At 55.2% G+C, this 19,161-nt stretch overlaps 1 long non-coding RNA gene across 1 annotated transcript; it reads right to left on the reverse strand.

Annotated features, from left to right (window-relative positions):
* Positions 1-339: 339 nt before the first annotated feature.
* On the reverse strand, positions 340-6,955 carry LOC122232102. Its single transcript, XR_006209456.1, has 3 exons — positions 6,723-6,955; positions 3,357-5,903; positions 340-463 (listed from the first exon to the last, which is right to left on the reverse strand). It is a non-coding gene; the product is annotated as an uncharacterized LOC122232102 (long non-coding RNA).
* Positions 6,956-19,161: the final 12,206 nt, after the last annotated feature.

The following is a 19,161-nucleotide window of genomic DNA, read 5'->3' on the forward strand; positions in this document are numbered from 1 at the left end:
CGTCAGGCTCTGTGCTGACAGCTCAGAGCCTGGAGACTGCTTCGGATTCTGTGTCTCCCTCTTTGCTCCTCCCCTGCTAGCACTCTGTTTCTTAAAAATAAATAAACAAAAAAAAAACCAACCTTTTTTAATAGTGGCAATATATCGTAGGGGAACACAGTGAAGGTTCAGAGGGGATCCGAGGGAGGGGCTGGCGCTCTGAGTCCCTCTGTCCTCTGACCCAATATAGCTGCCTCAGCTCTAACAGAGACCAACTTTGACCCAGCTTGACCCAGTTTCAAATTCTGGGGAGGGAGAATCAGATTGGCTCACCTGGGCAGCTGCCCATCTCTTACGTACTCAACTGTAGTCCGGGTCTGGGGTCATGAAGTATAAACACCATGTTGGGGCCTTAACTCTGCCGGTGTGGCCAACAGTTCTGAGAGTCATGGTCTGGACAGGTATCTGAGAAGTCGCCACGATACTGTGGATAAAGACAGAGTTGTTCTGGTAAAAGGCATGGGGACCAAAGTTCTATCAAACTGCCAACCCTCCCCTGGGGCCTGGGAGTGTAGTTCTGGAAACTATAGATCTATTTCTGCCCCCGGTTTTTGTAGGAAAATGAAGTTAGAGGGGCGCCTGGGTGATTCAGTCAGCTGAGCGTCCGACTTCGGCTCAGGTCATGATTTCGTGGTTCGTGGGTTCGAGCCCCGTGTCGGGCCCTGTGCTGACAGCTCAGAGACTGGAGCCTGCTTCGGACTCTGTGTCTCCTTCTCTCTCTGCCCCTACCCCTGCTTGCTCTCTGTCTCACTCTCAAAAATAAATAAAAACATCAAAAAAAAATTTTTTTAATGAGATTAGTGAGTGAGGTCACCTCCTCAGACATACACGCAGCAGCTGAGTGTGGGGGCTAGGAATGGCACGGGGCCCTGACTCCTTGTGGAACATTCGCTGCCCCCCGGCTCTGTCTCCTCCTCATTCCCAGTAACCCAAACACAAAACTGCTGGGAAAGCCTTCTGTTTCTTTTAAATTCCTCTTTAGAAAGAAAATCACTTTTGTATTTCTAAGGTGAGTTGGTTTTGACTTGCAGAGTTAAAAAGAAAAAGAAAAAAGGAATACAGCGAAAGTCAGTGTTAACACCAGAAGGCGGCTTGTGTCCCTGGCCAGAAGCTTCCTCTGGCGTGCTCACCAGACCACGTCTTGCCCAGCACCCTTCAGTCCTCATTTCTCCTTCACCGAGGATCTCCAGACAAGGGCCGGGTGGCACAGGCAGGCTTGCTGTGGTCACTGACCATGTGTCAGGTTGAAAATGTGCTTTGGTGCCTCCCATGGTACAGTGACTCTCGTCCCCGAGCCTCCCAGCATTGTCCCTGTGTGTGGGCCGAGAGGCTAAATGAAGCATCTTGCAGGAGCACCGTGAACGTGATGGCCCGTTTCCCTTAGGGGACATACACTTGGGGGGAACCTTCCTCCCCTCCCCGCAGACCGTTCCAGGGGAAGGCGCTCGGCTCTGTGGCTGAGGTGAGACGCTGGCCACTGTCCTTTACAAAGCCCCATTGCTCCTCCATCCACGGGGTCAGCTCGGGCTGTCTGGAGGCTCTGTCCTGCGTCTGCACGCAGAGCCACTTGATGGCACTGTTAGAACTGCGGAAGAGAGGCCGCCTCCCTTGAAACACTACCTACCCCCCCCCCCCCATCTTCTCCAAACTGTCATTTCCAAGCACCTCCTTCCAAACAGAGGCAGAACAAAATCATTTCCTAGCCCATTCCTGCTGGCCTGCCCCCCCCACCCCGCCCCTCTGCAATCCACTCCCTGCTGGGTGTTAAGATTTAGTGACCGCTCTGGTCCCCCCCCCCCATCCTTCCATCCTACTTTTCCAGATCTTTATCATTCTGTGTGTCGGGGGTGGGGGGGGGTTTGCTCTGGGGTTCCAGGCAATCTGCCGGAGGAGAAAGGGCCATGAAAAGCTCCTAAGGACCTAGGGATCTTAAAGAGAAACAGAAGTGCGTGGAATCCTTCTGGCCGCAGGCCTTGTTTTCTGGAAGAAAGGAGCAGTTGGCCGTGGGGGGAGAGCAGAGGCTGCATGGAGAGGGGTCACTGGGAGAAGGTGCTTGGGAGGAACGGGAGGAATGTGCAGACAGTGCAGGAAGTGAGCTCTCTCAGGCGGAATCTTGGCATTAGGTTGCACGGATTAAAGGCTTTCTGTTCTTGGCTTCCCAGCTGCCACTGTGTCAAAATCCCCCTCGACCCACCGGGTCAAGGGTGGGTGGGGGCGTGGTCATAAGCGACCCTCGCCTTCATCCCTTGTTTTGGCTTCTGGTTCCCTGTTCTTGCTGTCACTTCCTCTTTCTCAGAGATGTGTGTGGTGGGGACCACGAGCCAGAGAAGATGGGAAAGCACCGATGCCCCACCCTGGCACCGCGGACCTCAGGTCTGCCCACCACAGAGCCACCCACCGCTGCCCCAGCTCGCCTTCCCCAGGAGGAAGGAGAAAACGCTGTTGCTTGGGAGGAGTTAGCTGTGAGGAAGGCATTTTCCCTGAACAATGACCAGGAAATACTGTCTTGCCTGATATTCTCGGACATGTGCTGCCCTCTTGGCAGAGTCCTTTGAAGGCTTGTTAAACCATGTAAATGCCAGTGAAGCAGTCCCCTGACTCAGAGCGGCCCACACAGCACAGGCCGCCGAGGCCTCCTGGTTTCCCCTTGGCCGGTGCTCGCCACGCCCCTCCTGCCAGCCAGCGCTGACCTTGAGTGGGGGATCCAGGCTGACCGCAGGTGGGAGGTCATTCTCTGCTGACTCAGGCCCTGACTGGGGCAGGTGCGTGCCTCCAACCCTATGAGTAATACCCAGCTTTTCATCTTCAAAGGGCCTTCCCAAGATTAACCAATTAGTCACCCCCAGGAGAGCTACAAAGCAGGCGACTATTGTCTTCATTAAGCCTGTGATGGAGGAGGGAGGCGAGTGGAGTCCCCACCCCAGGCCAGTGAGAGTCTGGGTTTGGGTGCCCGTGAGCAGTCGCTCGGGATGCCCCAGGGGGTTGCAGGGTGTGTGGTGAGGAAACACGAACACGCTAAAGTGGAGGCTGGAGCTTCTCGCCGAGCAGAAGCGGGGGGAGGCCACGGAGGGGTGAAGGGGAGGGTTGGAGGGTCTTAGGCCGTAGGAAGGGTGTCCTGCTGAACCCAAGAGCGAGCAGCTGCAAAGGCAGGTTGACACAGCTTATGCACGGAGGGCTCCCCCAGACGTTCTAAACCCTCAGAAACCGGTGCTGACGATGGCCCTCCGAGCCCTCCAGATATCTGTGAAATGAGTCTTGGAACACTTCCCTTTTTGTATCTGTGTGAGGATTTTGAATGACTAAAAACGATCAAGCACCTTGCGGACCAGACGCGTGATGCGGAAGGTCAGAAGAGCCAGGGGCGAGCGCTCGTCCAGGTCACTCTGTGCCGCGGGTTTGTCCTCTTCCAGACGTGCAGCGCGGGTCAGAGAGTTTTGGGAGGTAAGGCTGTCCTGGTGACAGAGTAAGAACCGAAGCACCTTCTGGAAGCCAGACAGCAGAGCAATCCTTTCAGTCAACCCTGTCTGCAGCTGCTTTTTATAAACTTGGCATAAATATGTGCTTGGGAACGCCAGGACAGTGTATCTGGAAAATATTTGCTACCCTTCGAAAACACACACACAGACACACACATGGGCACGCGCATGCGCGCACACACACGCGCGCACGCACGCACACACACACACATGCTTGGGAAGGGAAAAAAAAGCACAACAGAAATTGTGCATAATACAGAGTGGCTTCACTTGTGGTTTTTTTCCATTACTTCCTCAGTTCATTTTTCTGCTGCCAATTTTAGAAGGCCATAAGTCATAGTTGTTGTTAAACTTTGTCAGTTAAAATGTAACTCTAAGAACAAGTCATATGATACGTTGTAGCCAAATGGCCTTTTGGAGGGAAGTTGTCGTGGAAGGCACGGTCCAGGGGTGAGTGCCGGTGTCCCCAGGTCTCCTCTGCCGTGCATCACGCACTGTGCCCACAGGCGGTCCTGGCCCTCTGGGCCCCAGAGTGGTCATTTTTGCCACAGCTCCAAAGGGCCACCTGTCAGAAGAAAGGAGATGTGCCGAGTCTGGTTTCTAATGTTTACTCTGTGTGACCCGGAACAGAATGTGGTCTCAATACGGGTGATTTGTTACGAGTCCCCCATTTGCTGTCCTAGAGATGACGGGATCTACTTCCTCTTAAACCGTGACCCAGCAGAACCAGAAACTAAGAGTCCAAAAGGGAGGAATTGGCCCTTTGAGGCTGGGAGCGCCTAGCTTCTTCACATCTGCCCAGAGGAGCAGCGGACCCTGAGTGGCAGGCAGCCTGGCTCCTGCCTCTGGGCTCTGGGGGCGGGGGGTGGGGGGCTTGGTTTGCTGCCTGGCATCGTTTGGGACTGGGCACCTTCTGAGGGCAGGGGCCTGGGTGTCCCCAGCAGTTGTGGTGTTGAAGGCAAGGCCAGGCACAGTCAGCACTTACACTTGCTTGTGCTGACAACCAAGATCAAAGACAAACACCCGCAAGGCTGTCAGAGCAAAATCAGCCTGCAGGGAGGCACGACGGCTGGGGTGGGGGAGCCTCCTCTTTCCAGGCCTGTCTTCTGTGCGGCCTTCCGTCTGCTGTATTTTCCTCTGTCTGACCGTCCACTGAAGCCACCTTGGGGTCTCAGAGGAGAGCAGGGGGAAGGCACAGTGAGGATTAGGGAGACTTACTCAGGGGCCAGGCTCCCGAACTGTGAGGCCAGGCATCGTCTCTGTGAGGCAAAACCAGAACGGGGACCGTTGTTCCAAAAGCTGATCCTCGCTTTAATCCGTGGGCCGCTCGGAATTTCTGGGAAGGACTGACAGGTCTGATGCCAGACCCTGCCCCTGACTTGCCAGACCACTTCCAGGGAAAAGCAGGGCTCTCTGGGTTCCTGAGGGTGCATCTGTCTAAAGTTGCTCTGGCCGCATGTGCTGTGCATGGGCCCACGGTGCCCGGATGCGAGGGGCAAAGGCCACTCCACTGCCTGACAGCTGGGCCCTCCAGGTCATGGTTTGCTCAGCTTGGGGCATCCTGTGCCCCTGGCTTCAGAATGACCCTTGTAGCATCTCAGCTGGCCCGCCAGAGATCGCCATGCTTCTCATTTGGACCCCCTTTCCTCCTTCGGGGGCGGGACTCTTTCATTCATTCAGTCCTTCCTTCGTAGGACAGATACATACTACAGAGCTACTGTGCTCAAGGTCGTGACGGGCCACCACACACATCTGTGAGCAAGGAAAGTCCCCATCTTCATGGTGTCTTCATCCTGGCTGGGGAGACGGGCAGATGGATGTGGGCCAGCCCATCCCACGAAGAACTTTGGCGTAAGATGCTGACTGCAGCAACGAAGGGGAGGTAGCTCACGACAGGAAAGATGATTTGTCTGCAGGGGAGGTGAGGTGCCCTTGGATTTGCTGCTTCACCCCCAGAGCCTCGCCTGTGGAACGGGCACACCGCCATGTGCTTCACGGGGTTGCTCTGAGAAGTGGGTAAAATAATGTGTGTGGAAAGGCACTCTGACAAGCGTTGGCTCTTTCCAAACTCTCCCGTGTCCCCGGTAATCCGGCATCGGATCCATTTTCTGCCCTCTCTTTCGGATGAACCGATTTCACAGTCCAACCTTGCCTGGGCAAACGGGAAAAACCCATTGTGAAAGCAACTGGCCTTCAAACCATTTTCTTGGGAGGGAGGTGGAGAGCCCACGTGCATCCGGATCCTTCAGTGCGGTCTCATCGCTAAACCCAGCGTCCTGCCATGGCCTGGAAAGAGCACGCGGCGGGGACAAGTTCCGAACCTCCTTCCATGTGTGCTGCGTGCCTGAGGCCGCTCTGCCCTCCGGCCACGGCTCCTCGGTGCTCCGTCTACGGAGAAAGATTTAAAAGACTCAGGAAATGAACTCACATTTTTCTTGCCTCCCCCTCCTTTTCCAGAACAGTGCAGCCTTCCTGGAAGAAAGCAAACAAAACAAGTGTGGCTATTTAAAAAATTATTGGAAACCCCGTTGTGAACACTGTGTCTTTGGGTGGCTCCCTGGGGTGCATGCGTCCCCTCAAGCTCCCTGTGGCCCTCACCCCATGGGTGTATCTGTGCGGAGGGGGCAGGGCAGCCGTGTGGTCTCAAAGGAAGAGGGGGCCGACAGGCAGAGCGGGCCTGACGAACGGGCCCCCCGAAAGCAGCCATGTGCACCTGACACGCACAGACGGCGGACACAGACACGGACGCGAGTCCCCCGTGTGTGCGGCCGCGTCTCCCCCTGAAACCAGAGATTCATGCGCCCGCCCCCCAAGTGCCGGCGACTTCTGGCCTGCATGCGGGTGACTATTTTGGGTTTCTAGGTGCTCTCGTTTGGTTTGTGGCATTCTCGGTGCTGTTATTAATAACACCGTTGGCTGCATGGAGGCTGAAGACGAAGCCTTTTCATTTCAGCCATCTGGTCAGGACGCTTTTCCTTTGATGAGGGAGAAACCTTTGCTGTGTTTCAACTGGAACGCTGCCTCCCAATTAAGGTGACAGCAGATGCCGCACGGCCCCGTCTTTGCAGGAATAGGATGCTCAGCCAGGCTCTAAGCGGCGGCTCCGTCCGGGAGGGAGAAGGCCTTTCATATTGATCGTGCTTGGGCATGTGGCGCAGGTACCGGCTCGCAGGGCCCTGGCCAGGAAAGCCGCCACGAGGTGTTTACCGGCTGGCTTGGCTCTGCGCTCAGCTTTTCCATTGTCAGGCCGTGACAGCGATGCGTTACAGACACCCTCAGGAGACGTTCCTCCGCTTTCATAACAATGAAGGTTTTTTTTTTTTTTTGTTCTGACTCATCTTCAGAAGATTCCCCCCCCCCTCCCCTTCTTCGTTTGAAAATAAATATAATTAGTAACAGGCAGACGCACTGTATATAGCCAGCCCTTCCTATCCGGGAGAGTTATAATTAAATGTACATGCTGTCTGTTGTTCTCTGTCTGCTGAGCGCCTTGCCACCCGCTCTAGGGGAGCAGCAGCCCGTGGGAGGGGGCTGCAGGGAGCGAGGCCTGTCAGGGCTCCGAGCCCTGCGTCCGGCCAGAAGCGGAGACTCGGTGTCGACTGAATGGCAGACGGGACCGTTGTCCCCTCGCACCGCCCAGGCCGGGGTTTTGCCCCCTGCTCAGCCTCGAGCTGCGCTGGGAGGCCCCCGGATGTGCCTGGTCCGTGCTGGGGCGGTCCGCCCCCCCCCCCCGCCCCTCCCAGGAGCGGAGGGAGGGTAGCCAGGTACGGTTGTCATGGCAACGTGGTGGCCACTGCCGGCTGCCGCCGGTGAGGGGCACCTGAGCGCCTGCAGGTTAAGATCGGCTCTCGCCAGGCGAGGAGCCAAGACAGGGTTCCTTTGTTCCCGGCTCCCTGCCTGCGAGGCTGGCACCGGGGCGGCCGTCCCCGACCCTGCGGCCTGAGCTCAGACAGGTTATCCCCAGGTAACCCGCAGCTCGCCTTCCTGACAAGCGGGCGGGCTGGGCGTCCGGTGGCCTCCGTCCAGGCCCATGGAGAGCTCATATTCTGCTGAAATCAGTGGGTCAGGCAGGCCGAGGAATGCGCACGCGCCCGCGCGCGCGCACACACACACACACACACACACACACACACACACACCCACACCCCTCGTGGGCATATTCTGGGACCACAGCACAGCCAACAGGCTCGGTGACACAGGAGAGGCTGCCGCGCCTCCTGCCTCCCGTCCCTCGGGCGGCCAAGGCGGTGACCGGATGCCTGGTTGGCACAGCCCCCCCCCCCCCCTCCCCGCCTGGATCGAGTGCAGCAGGAGTCATCTGAGCCACAGGCACCTTTACCCAAGTTGCTCAAAGTGTTTTCCGAGCAAACAGTTGTTTCATAACACCCGTGAGAAGTAGGTGGGGTGACAAAGCATTCTCTGTCCCTGTCTTACGGATGAGGAGATTGAAAAGCTTGCCCAGCCAGGTGGCGAGGCCAGGAAAGGAAAGAGGTTGCTCTCTCGCCCGGGGCTCTGGGGCACGGAGGGCCGGTGGGTGCCCTGTCCCTAACTCCTGGGGCGGGGGGTCCTGGGCAGCGTGGGGAGGCCCTTTGGAGAAGGAGGCTAGAAGTGGGGGAGGGTCAGGCTTCTCCCACAGCACTGAGGGGCCGCCAGGAGCTCAGTTACTGTCCTTGGTCTGAGGTGTTGACACCGGTGACCCGGGAGGCGTCCTTTGGCTTAAAGTTGCGGGACTCTCGGAGGTGGTCCGCAGATCCCTGTGCCGCATCCTGTGCCGGCCCAGGGATTGTTCCAGGCACCAGGGGTACGTGGCGAGTGAGGACACGTGGCCTTTGGCCTGAGGAGCTTGTAGGAGACAGATCACCGACACATAACATTAAGAAGAAGTAATTTCGGAGGGTGCCAGGTGCTATGAGGAAAGTGCAGATACTGTGACGGACAGAGATTGGCTGGAGGGGAGGGTGGGGGAGAGGGGCAGCTTTAGAGAGGAATCAGAGAAGGAGTCTCCATGGGCTAATCCCAAATGAGGAGAAGGAGTCAGATCCGGACCGGCATTCCAGAGGGAGGGACAGCTGTGCAGGGGCCCCGAGAGGACGGTGAGGGTGGCCTGTCCCAAGGTGGAGGAGAAGGACGCTGCTCCTGGATGATGGGAAGAGGGGGTGTGCAGGGACCTGGTCACGGGCCAGGGGACCAAGTGTGATTCTGGATGCAAGGGGGTGGTGCAGGAGTCAGGACGTCCTGGGGAGGTAGCACGGACACCCTTTTGTGAGGGACGCGATGTGGGGCATGAAGGATGATTTCTAGGCGTTTGCTTGAGCTGGAGGACAGGGCCATGGACTAAGGCGGGGAGACTGAGGAAGACGCATGGACGGGAGACACAAAGGATGGTCTTGGACATGGGGAGTTGGAGATGCCTGCTTCCAGGAGGCTACTTCTGGGGCTTGGGCATCTGTGTTTCTTGAGCTCTTCCTCTCAGACCACGGAGAAGGAGGGTGGGTCGTACAGCAGGAGATCTGAATTCCCCTGACCCTTCCAGTGCTCAAACCCAGTCTTTTTCAAGGAGGATCAGACTCCTGATCTCTAAGCTGCAGCGGGGCTCTGTCACTGTGGGTTTATGACGCGGGGAGCAGACCAGCCTGGGGTTGCTCTACAGTCAGACCCCCTTCTTTGTGGGTGCCCGAAACTGCAGACAGTACCGAACCCTGTATGTGTGCCACGTTTTTCCTATACATACGTACGATATGTTTAATTTACAAATGAGGCGCATTAAGAGAGTGACAACAATAGCTAATAATCAAAGAGAACAGTTACAACAGTATACTGTAGTAAAAGTTATGTGAAAGTGGTCCCTCTCTCAAAATAGCTTACTGTACCGTACTCCTCCCTCCTCTTGTGATGACGGGGATGATCACATGTCCACGTGATAAGATGAAGCGGGGTGAATGATGTGGGCATTGTGACCTGGCTATACCCCAGGAGGATCACCTTCCCGACCGCAGTTGACCGCAGGTAACTGAAACCGCAGAGAGCGAAACCACAGATAAGTTGGGGAACGTCCGTATGTGATGTGGTGAACAGCCTTCCGTGGACGCAACTTGCTTGTCCCTTCCCATCCAGCCCCTTCCTTCCATGGCCAAGTCCTTGGACATTTACTCCTCGGCACCCCACTTTGGCTGATCTGTTACCTGTGGGTAAGGAAGCACCTAAGTCTTGCGTGTCTTTTGACTGATAAAATAGAACGGCAAAGTGATTAGCAATTTCTTCTGAGAAGGGGCATTTGAGGAGGATGGGCCCATGTGTTCACTGACCAGAGAGGAGTCCACTGAGCGGGAGGGCTAGGATTCTTTGTGGCCACTGACTTGGCATGGAGCTTTGAAGAACATGCTAGTTCTTACCCCATAGTATAAATTGAAAGCTACAAAAAAGATTGCATCAGAGAAAACAACTCAAGCCCCCTACTGGACCCACCTACTGCCGGCTCAACTCAGAGCCATTAGTGCAATGAAAATTCCGATTCTGGGTCTCCAAGGAATTGTTATGATTATCATTATCATTATCATTACTATTTTTAAGTAAGCCCTACACCCAACGTGGGGCCCGAACTGACAACCGGAGATCCAGAGTCACAGGCCCCACCGACTGAGCCAGCCACGCGTCCCTCCGAGGAATTATTTTGGAGCTAAGGATGTATCATAATGTTTACGTCTGTGGGAATTTCCTGGCGTCTCATCGTAAAGCTTTTTGCTGTGGCAGGGGGTTCTCATCATGGATTTCACACAGGAAGTTTCTGATGTACCGAGAACATCGTATCATGAGGTTGTCTTCCCGTGTCCCAGGAATAGATTCAGAGATATCCGTTCTCATACCCCAAGAACTCCTTGGTAAAGACTCAGAAGCTCACTCATTATGATCGACTTTTCAGTGGACAGACCGCTGTCACTGACGTGGTGCTTTGAAGCACACCAAGTGCCCTCATGGCCATTTTCTCATTTGATTCTGGCCACAACCCGCAACAGTACTGGCATTTCATCAGTGCAGACGCAGCAGCTCAGAGAAGTCAAGTCCTCCATCCGAAGTCACTCAGCAAAGGGAGAGCTGGGGATTAGTCCTGGTCCTCGGACCTCTCCCGCTTTCCCAAGTCCCCGTCATCCCACCTTTGGTGGCAGTGGGCCAGGGCGGTTCTGGGCCCGTGTGGGCCGATGTCACTGTGAGTTCTGCGAGCCCGGCCTGGGAGGTGCTTGGAACTCCCCGAGCTCGCGCTCGGGAACTGGTTCTGCTCACCGAGGGCTGTGTCGCAACGTGACCGATGGATGAGAAGGCTGACAGCCATTCCTTCGCCAATGTGATTCAAGGTCATTTGTCACCTCGGGAAGCGCACGGAGCAGCGACATTCAGCAGGGAGGCGCGCTGCTCCGGAGCCAAGCCTGCGGTGTGGCCTGGCACCTTTCCCGTGTGGCAGGGAGAAGGGGAGCTTCTGGAAGTGAGCAAGTGCCTAGCCAGGCCCGGGAGTCCAGAGCCCTGGAGACTTTGGTCAGAGCTGACTCAGCCCCTCTTTTGAGAAAGGAACCTGATGCAATGTGGAGGTTGCATCCCCAAGCTGGGGTTAGGACGCCAGGACACAGGAGGCATCAGCGAGAGCTGGTGACTGCCGCCGCTGGCTGAGCTTTGAGACATGACAGGCGTCACCGGAGGGTCAGCAGCTGCCGTCCCTCTGGTGTCGCCTGAGGAAATCACACTCACCGAGCTACCAGAGCGTCCTCATGGAGACGATCTCTCTTCCTAATTTAGCAAGCGGTGCTTGCTTGCTTTTTCTGAAGGAGCCCAGAACTGTCCACCTACACTGCTGTCCATCAAAGCGCCGTGTCCCAGAGGAGGAAGCCCTCACGGGTGGAGGGCCAGGCCCTGGGGTGGAGGCCTGGACGTTGTCGCCCGTGCTCTGAACAGTGCACGCCCCGGGTTTGATGGCTAAGACGGTGCCTTGTCTCACTGGGCCTTCCTTCTCACATTGGTAACCTCGGCCTCCATCACAGCTTCCTTTTGGGCTTTCTTGCTCAGGGGAACAGCACTGAGATGTCCTTGTGGTTCATGACCCAGGCCTCAGCTCAGGTGTCCCTCCCTGAGAGAAGTCTTCCTGATATTCGTTAGCAGGCCCCTGCCACGCTTTTTTTTTTTTTTTTTTTTTTTTTTAATGCTTATTTCTGAGAAAGAGAGACAGAGTGTGAGCGGGGAGGGGCAGAGAGAGAGGGAGACACAGAATCTGAAGCAGGCTCCAGGCTCTGAGCTGTCAGCACAGAGCCCGACGCGGGGCTCGAGCTCACAGACCGCGAGATCATGACCTGAGCCAAAGTCAAGAGTCAGGCGCTTAACCAACTGAGCCACCCAGGCGCCCCTGGCCCCTGCCAATCTTGATATTCCCCTGGGCACCTACCACTACCAGAAACTACGTATTTGTTTGTTTGTTCCTTCTGATTCTCCCTGTCACTTAAACGTAAGCTCCTTGAGGGATGGGAGCATGCCTAGTTTAGCTCACCATCATACCCTCAACACCTGGCAGGGAACTCGGTGCTAGGGACACACAGTATCTGTCCTTGGAAGGAAGGAATGAATGAATGAATGAACGAATGAATGCAACCGAGTAGCTGACATGGATGTGGGCACCAGGAGGGGCAGGCTTAGTGTTTATTTATTTTTGAGAGAGAGAGAGAGAGAGAGAGAGAGAGAACATGAGTGCGGGAGGAGCAGAGAGAGAGGGAGACACAGAGTCTGAAACAGGCTCCAGGCTCTGAGCTGTCCTCACAGAACCCGACGCGGGACTTGAACTCGGGAACGGCGAAATCATGACCTCGGCCAAAGTTGGACGCTTTACCGACTGAGCCACCCAGATGCCCCCAGGAGGGGCAGGTTTATACAGGCGGATGCTCTACAAGGGCCCTCCCAGATGCTCCCAGGTGCCCTTGCCAGCATGGCACCACTTGCGAGCTCCTGGACCCCCGTGGGCTCCTCGTGGGCTGAGCGGGAGGGGCGTCCCAAGTCGCTCAGTCATTATCCGATGGATGAGTGGGTTGTGCGGATGAGTAAACAGCGATGGACCGGGAGGTCAGGCATCATTCAGCCTCAGAAACTGCACGTGTCAATGGGATCGAGGAACCCAGGAATGTGTTTTTCGTTGATGTAAACCTGGTGCAATAGACCACACCTGCTTCTTGACCCAGGAACGTGGGAAAGAGAAAGGCACGGCCTGTTTTGGTGCTGGCAGAGTTGCTGGCAATAGAAGAATGCCCTTCTTCTGATTCAGAGCGGGGAGGCGCTCTGGTGCCCTGCCATTGCCCGAGGACCGCAGGGTGAGTCGTTCCGTGGCTCCTTGCCCTTCCCCATCAACGTTCTGGCAAGTCACTTGTTCCGACAAGTACTCGCTTTTGGGATGGAACAGCCTCTCTTTTGTCCAAAACCTTCCCCTGGATTAAAGACGTACAAAGAACCCTTCGAAGAGGAAAATAATTGGGCTGGGAAGAGGGGACTGTGTCTCGTTTGGACACTCAAGTCCTTAAGCTCCTGCCCCGAGAGCTGCTGTCATCTGCTCCTCCGGTGCCCGCAGTGCACCAAGCCTTTTGGCTCCCAGCCTGGTGTGGTCTCCATGGCTTCCTCCTTCGCAGGAGCCGGCCACATGCCCTTGAACCTTCTTCCTTTCCTCTCCCCTGCTCCCAGTGATCCTGCTAAGAGGACGCGGCAGTTGAGCAGCAGACTTCTGGAGCCCAGAGTCGAACCCTGCCCGGAGACCCCGACTCCATCACGAAAACTGTTTGGGCATAGAAAGAAAGCAAGACTCTGGGGAAGCATCGCTTCCGGGGCCACGGTGGTGGGACTTCTGGAGGCCAGGTTCAGCGCTGGGGGATTCGAGTGGTGCCAGGTGACAAGCTTCCCCCCCCACCCCCAAGTCTTGTCTCTTGTCCCAGTGGCTGCTGGTGGGAGGCGTGGCCTACCCTTTTCAGGAGTGGGAGGGCCTGCCTTGCGACACTGCGGACCAAATACTGGTATTACTTGGGCCAGGTAATCAACCCCCACAGCGCTCCCGTGTGGCTGGTGCTGTCGTTACCTTGTCATTTGTCCTGGAAGGTGAGGCTGGGCAGCGGAGCCCATGTCCATAGAGTGCCTGCGCCGTGCTCTGCAGAGGCGGGGGGCGTTCGATGGATGGGGCCCACAATGTGGACCCAACACCCCCTCACACACCCTGCACCTTCTGTAGGACTCCTCAGCTAGTGGCTGTGGGCTGGCCACTTGGGACTCAACCCACATACCCAGGCTTTTGTAAATCTCCACTTGATCAAATGAGCAGTTTTATTTATGCCTTGATTCTTTAAAATACTTGAAATGTTGATTTCTTCTCGCCTCTTGTTCTTTCAAGCTTGACATTTCTCGGCACATCAAAGTCTTCAGAATGCCCTCAAACTTCTGTCTCCAAAGGCATTTCACTTGGCTCCGCGTGGTGGGAAACGCTTTTCCTTAGGGAGGTTAAAGTTTGTGTTTGGTTGTCGAGTTTGGTGGTGTTTATAGGAACAGACACCAAGGTGGGTAGCCTTTTTCTCAGCTGAGCGGTAATTTATGTTACGTGTTCATAGATTTCAACGATTCCAAGTAGGGTTGGCCAGAGTCTACGTGGTGTTTGATGTTCAGTGGTTTGATCTTGCTGAAACCTGTTGTTTTTATGGTTTTGATAAATCTTAGTGAAATAATTCAGTGCTGCCAAGACCCGAGGACTTTTTCCTCAGGTAGTGGGTATACAGTCAATGCATGTACATATCATACAGAGAGAGTTGACCATGTTGCACTCAGAAGGAGTTTATCTTTCTAAAGATCCTCTTACCTGGTCATTTAAAAAATATCACCCTAGGGGCCCCTGGGTGGCTCAGTCAGTCAAGCGTCTGACTCTTGATTTTGGCTCAGGTCACGATCTCACGGTTTAGTGAGTTTGAGCCCCACGTCGGGCTCTGCGCGGACAGTGTGGAGCCTGCTAGGGATTCTCTCTCTCTCTCTCTCTCTCTCTCTCTCTCTCTGCCCCTCCCCACTCGCTCTATTTCTGTCTCTCTCAAAATAAATAAATAAAACATAAAAAAATAAATAAAAATATCACTTAGTTACCTAGGTAACCATTTTCCACAAAGGAGAACAAAACCTAGTTCTCCACTTCTGGTCCCCCTTTGTCCCAACTTAGCGCATCACCGCTGCCCACGAGCATCTGTGTCCGGTTCTCTCCAGGACTGAGAACGAGTTGCCTTTTCCTCTGCAGGGCCAGCCGGTCCTCAAGGCTGGCCTCCCCACACCTGAGGAGCACCCGCCCCTCACTCCCCAGGCTGTCTCACATCCTGAGGGAATGTACTCGGTGACCCTGCAGGACCCTGTTCTTCCGTCCCTGCGCAGCTAACTGTGCTCACGCAGGACTGATCTGCACTCCTGCTCGTCTGGCCCTCTTCTTACTGGACACCCGTTTCCAGGTGCATGATGGACACCTCCACAGGACTGTCCCGCAGATACCTCAGATGCAAGAAGGCGAGGAACGAACTCACCATCTTCCTCTCTTAAGTGCGCGCATCTTCCAGGATTTCCCGTGTCAGGCGGGGGTGCTACGGCCCGTCCAGAGGCCCGCGACAGGAAACCTGGTCTCTTTCTGGACTCCGCCTCACCTCCAGGTTCTAGGCCGACTAGGCGGAGTTCACCTGTCTCTTGAGTCAGCAGTGCCCCTCACCGGCTCGGCCGCCCCCGTCCGGGCCCACAGCTCTCCTGCCTGGACCACGCAGTGGCTGATCTATTAGTCTCCTTGCTTGCGTCTCTTCTCCCTTGACACTTCCTCCAGATCAACGGAAGTGGGACTCTGACCACACGCTCCTCTGTAGAAATGCCTCTGTGACTCCTGATTCGGTGGGCATCACGCCCAAACTCCTGTCGGGGCATGCACAGTTGGTTCCGTCGCCTGGGCCCCATTTATATCTCTGGCCCCGTTTCTTGCCACTTGAGATCTAGAAGTACTGAGCAACTTCTGTCCCCTGGCATTTGCATGCTGGTCATGCCTGCGGCCTTGATAGGTAAGGGTCCCTTTGCCAGGGACACCTCCTGACTTCTCATCTGACAAGCTCCTATTCATCCTGCAAAACCCTCAATGTCACCACAGCTTTCTCCCAAGACAGATTCTTCCTTGAGACACAATCAGTGGGGCTCCGCTAAAGTGCATGCAGACCTCTGTCACTTCCCCCATCACTCTGTTGTCATGACTGCTCTTTGGCTGCTCTCCGCTTCCTCAGGCAGGAACTGCTTTTGTACCACCCACTTTCTAGCACGGTGTATAGCAAATAGTAGCCTCTCGATAAATGTGTTGAGTTGAGACCTCAAATTATCCTAGGGAGGTTCAAAGAAGCATAAGTCCTTGGTTGTGGTCCACAGGCCTCTTCACAGCTAATAATGGTCAAAGAGAAAAACCTGACAGGGACCCAAGAGACATACAGATCTTTTCTCCCCTTTCCCAGGGTGGTTGACCGCTCTTGAATGTCCTTTTTCGAAAAGAAGAGCTGAGCTTGATTTGGCTCAGTCATTTACTGACCCTGAGCCTCCCTGAGCTTTGGGAAGGAAGCAAGGATCCGATAGGATGATGTAGCCGAGAGCCCTAAGTGAACATCGGGGGCACTGGGGGTCTCCACGCCGGTGAGCGCCTGTCCTCTCTGTGGGTGATGCGTGAGAGTGACGTAGGCCTCCGCGCGCGTGCGCAGAGCTGTTTGTAGGGGCAAAAGGGCCGCCCTGGAGTCCCGGATGCGGTTTCAGTCTGCAGGGGGTAAGGGCGGTGGCAGCTGTGTTTGTTTACCGGGGCGATAGCCGAAGAAGGTGACAGCACTCCTTTGGGGATGTCTAAGATTGGGTATGTGATGGACCCACAAAGTTGAGACCACAAAGGGGACTCCATTTTGGCTCAGGGCATTTGTCAGCAACTCCTGGGTGGGAGTGGGTGGTACTGGGAGCTGGGGGATGGGTGGGGCCACCGTAGAGCAGGCGGGTCTCCGTCCTGTGCTTCTCCAAGTGCGGGGGCCGTCACACACCCCGTGAAGCCTGGGCACTGGTCACACTGTGAGCCTCGGCACAAGCCAGCAGGTGATGTGTCAGCAACCTGAGAATGTGTGTGGCCCCGATCCGAACCAGGGCCGCATTGGAAGGAAGTGCACATCGGTGAGGGGCTCGGGCCCAGCAGCGGGCCTCTGCGGTGGCTGTGGGGGCGCTGAACAACACCTGAATGGACTTTATCCTGAAGCCAGTGTGTGTAACTCCTGCGATTAGCTAACCAGGTGACTCATTGCTTACACTTCCTGAGTCCTCAACCTTTTTTTTTTTCCCCAGGAAGATCCTTATAAACTGGTCATAAAATACGCCGCGTGCGGTGCCAAATGCCTCTGCAGATACTTGACTCCATTCTGCAAGTTCAGATGGCTCACCGGGCCGCAGTCACCTTCCGCTGACTCTGCTCAGCTCGTGGGGTTCACCCGTGGCCGCAGCCTTTCTCCCTGACCCAGCTCTATCTACAGGCTAGACTTTGTTCTTTTGCCCATCCACAAACACCTTTACTCACTCACCCCTGCCCCAGCCGTTACTGAGCACCTACCGAGCCAGGCCCCCTGCCCACCCCCAGGTATATAAACCTAACTGAGGCACAGACCCCACCTTCGAGGGCTTGTGACAGCCAACCACAGGGAGGGAGCTAAGGGCTCTGAAAGAACAAATCCCTGGGCCCTCAGCACGGTTATCCATACAGACTTGCTCAGCAACTTTCATAGAGCAAATGCAGTAGCATCTGGCCTGTCATCAGTGAGTAATAAAATACTTATTATACGTATAAATATACTCAGCCCCACTGAGGATTTTCCAGGACAAGTGCTATCTAGACGTGCCCTTATTATGATCTAAAACACCTAATGACCGCACAGGCTGATGCAAACATAATGATATTAGTTATTTGGTTAAAACGTGGCCCTGTGCAAGACTTTTGTAGCCCAGCCGTGCGGTGCAAACAGAACTTTCTTTTGAAGCCATGTTTTGGGTAGCCCAGTGAAATAGGAATACTGGAATCAAGATCAAGTGAAGAATGGGAAGCTATCCCAGCTGCGTCTCCCACAATGCACCTCACCTGGGTAAACACACATTTGCGTATCAACGTATGGATTACAGACTTCCTTTTCTGAGACCTGGGAGGTGCCCCGTTCCGCACGCAGGGGGTCCAACAGCCAACCAGCTCTCTCAAACCCGGTGCAATATGAGAACCAAGGACTCAGGTCTTCAGAGCCCCGGGGGCCAGTCCTACGGAGCAGTCCTTCGCTCTGCTTTCCCTAAAAGGAGGGGATTCTGCTTTGTAACTCACCCTGCCTTCACATGTGGGCCTGGCCTCCGGTCTCACAGGCTGCGCTGGCTTCTGCACGAGCCGGCCGGATTTTGAAATTACCTTTGGAGCCAGCCGTTATAAAAAGCCCGGTACTCAGAGGGGAAGAAAGGTAGTTTTGATGGTAGCTGATGAGCTCACCGGTACGGATGGAACTTTTCAAACAGGCCAAATTAAAGAGCAGGCCTTGAGCCTGGGGCCTCACAGTGCTGCTGCTGCGAGGGGCAGGTGGGAAGAGTATCAGATGTGTGAAGTACAGGTGACAGGTAACCCGATCGCCGTGGCTGAGTCGCTGTGCGTGAGGCATGGCGGGAGGCGGTGCCGGTGGGGGCAAAGCCGCGCCCCTCTCATCTGTCTGCAGAGGGGCCAACAGGTTAACCCAAGCCTGTTCCTGCAGGGCTGACAGTGGCTGGTTGCAGCCGATGAAAGTGGATGTAAATCAGTGCGGTTTCCCCCGGCGGCAATAATGAACCCACGGAACCTCGCTGGAAGCAGGTAGTTTTAGGAGAATGGCGCTGGAGATGCTGGAGGGAGATTAGTGTTTCTCAGCTGTTGCAGCAGTTTGCACATTTCAGTGTGCATTCATTCAGCTCCACCTCATTCCCATTAAAAAAAAAAAAAACAAAAAACCTCATAAATTAAATTGCTAGGCAGGGAAAATGGACTTTGTTTCGATAGAGGGTCTGGGATGCTGGTCTGCTCCGAGGGAGAGTGGGGAGGCCTGGCTCCCAGCTGGTGTCCTCAGTTTTCTGGCCTCACCGACTTCTAGAACACGTCCACCTCAAGGACCTGTGGTTCTACTCACTTTAACGAATCAGAGGACTTCCCGAGTTCTGGGAAGGCATCTCGTCCGTCCGCCTGAGCGGCAGCTGGTGGATGACATGTGATCCTCCTTTCCAGTTGCTTGGGGTACAGGACTGGCTCCTCGAGGCCCTCTGCATGCGGGCAGCTGGCCCAGGATTACAGGCGGTGGGATTATTTTGGGGGACTATGTGGCCCAGTGAACGAGTGCTCTGAGAGTGGCCCCTTTGTTTTGGTCATTTTGGTCCCGGCATCTAGGATGAGGTGCTCAAGATCCAAGAACCATCTGTGGAAAGAGGGAGGAAATAACAGGAGGAAGAAACCGAAACCTACCAGCCCTCAGCTTAAGTCCAGTTCTCTGTAGCTTTGCTCATTTCCATCAAGCACCGGGATGTGTCTTTAATGGGTCCGTAACACCCCCTCAAGAATATCAATGAGGGA

This window comes from Panthera tigris, chromosome D2, assembly GCF_018350195.1.
Source record: "Panthera tigris isolate Pti1 chromosome D2, P.tigris_Pti1_mat1.1, whole genome shotgun sequence".
NCBI classification, from domain to species: domain Eukaryota; kingdom Metazoa; phylum Chordata; class Mammalia; order Carnivora; family Felidae; genus Panthera; species Panthera tigris.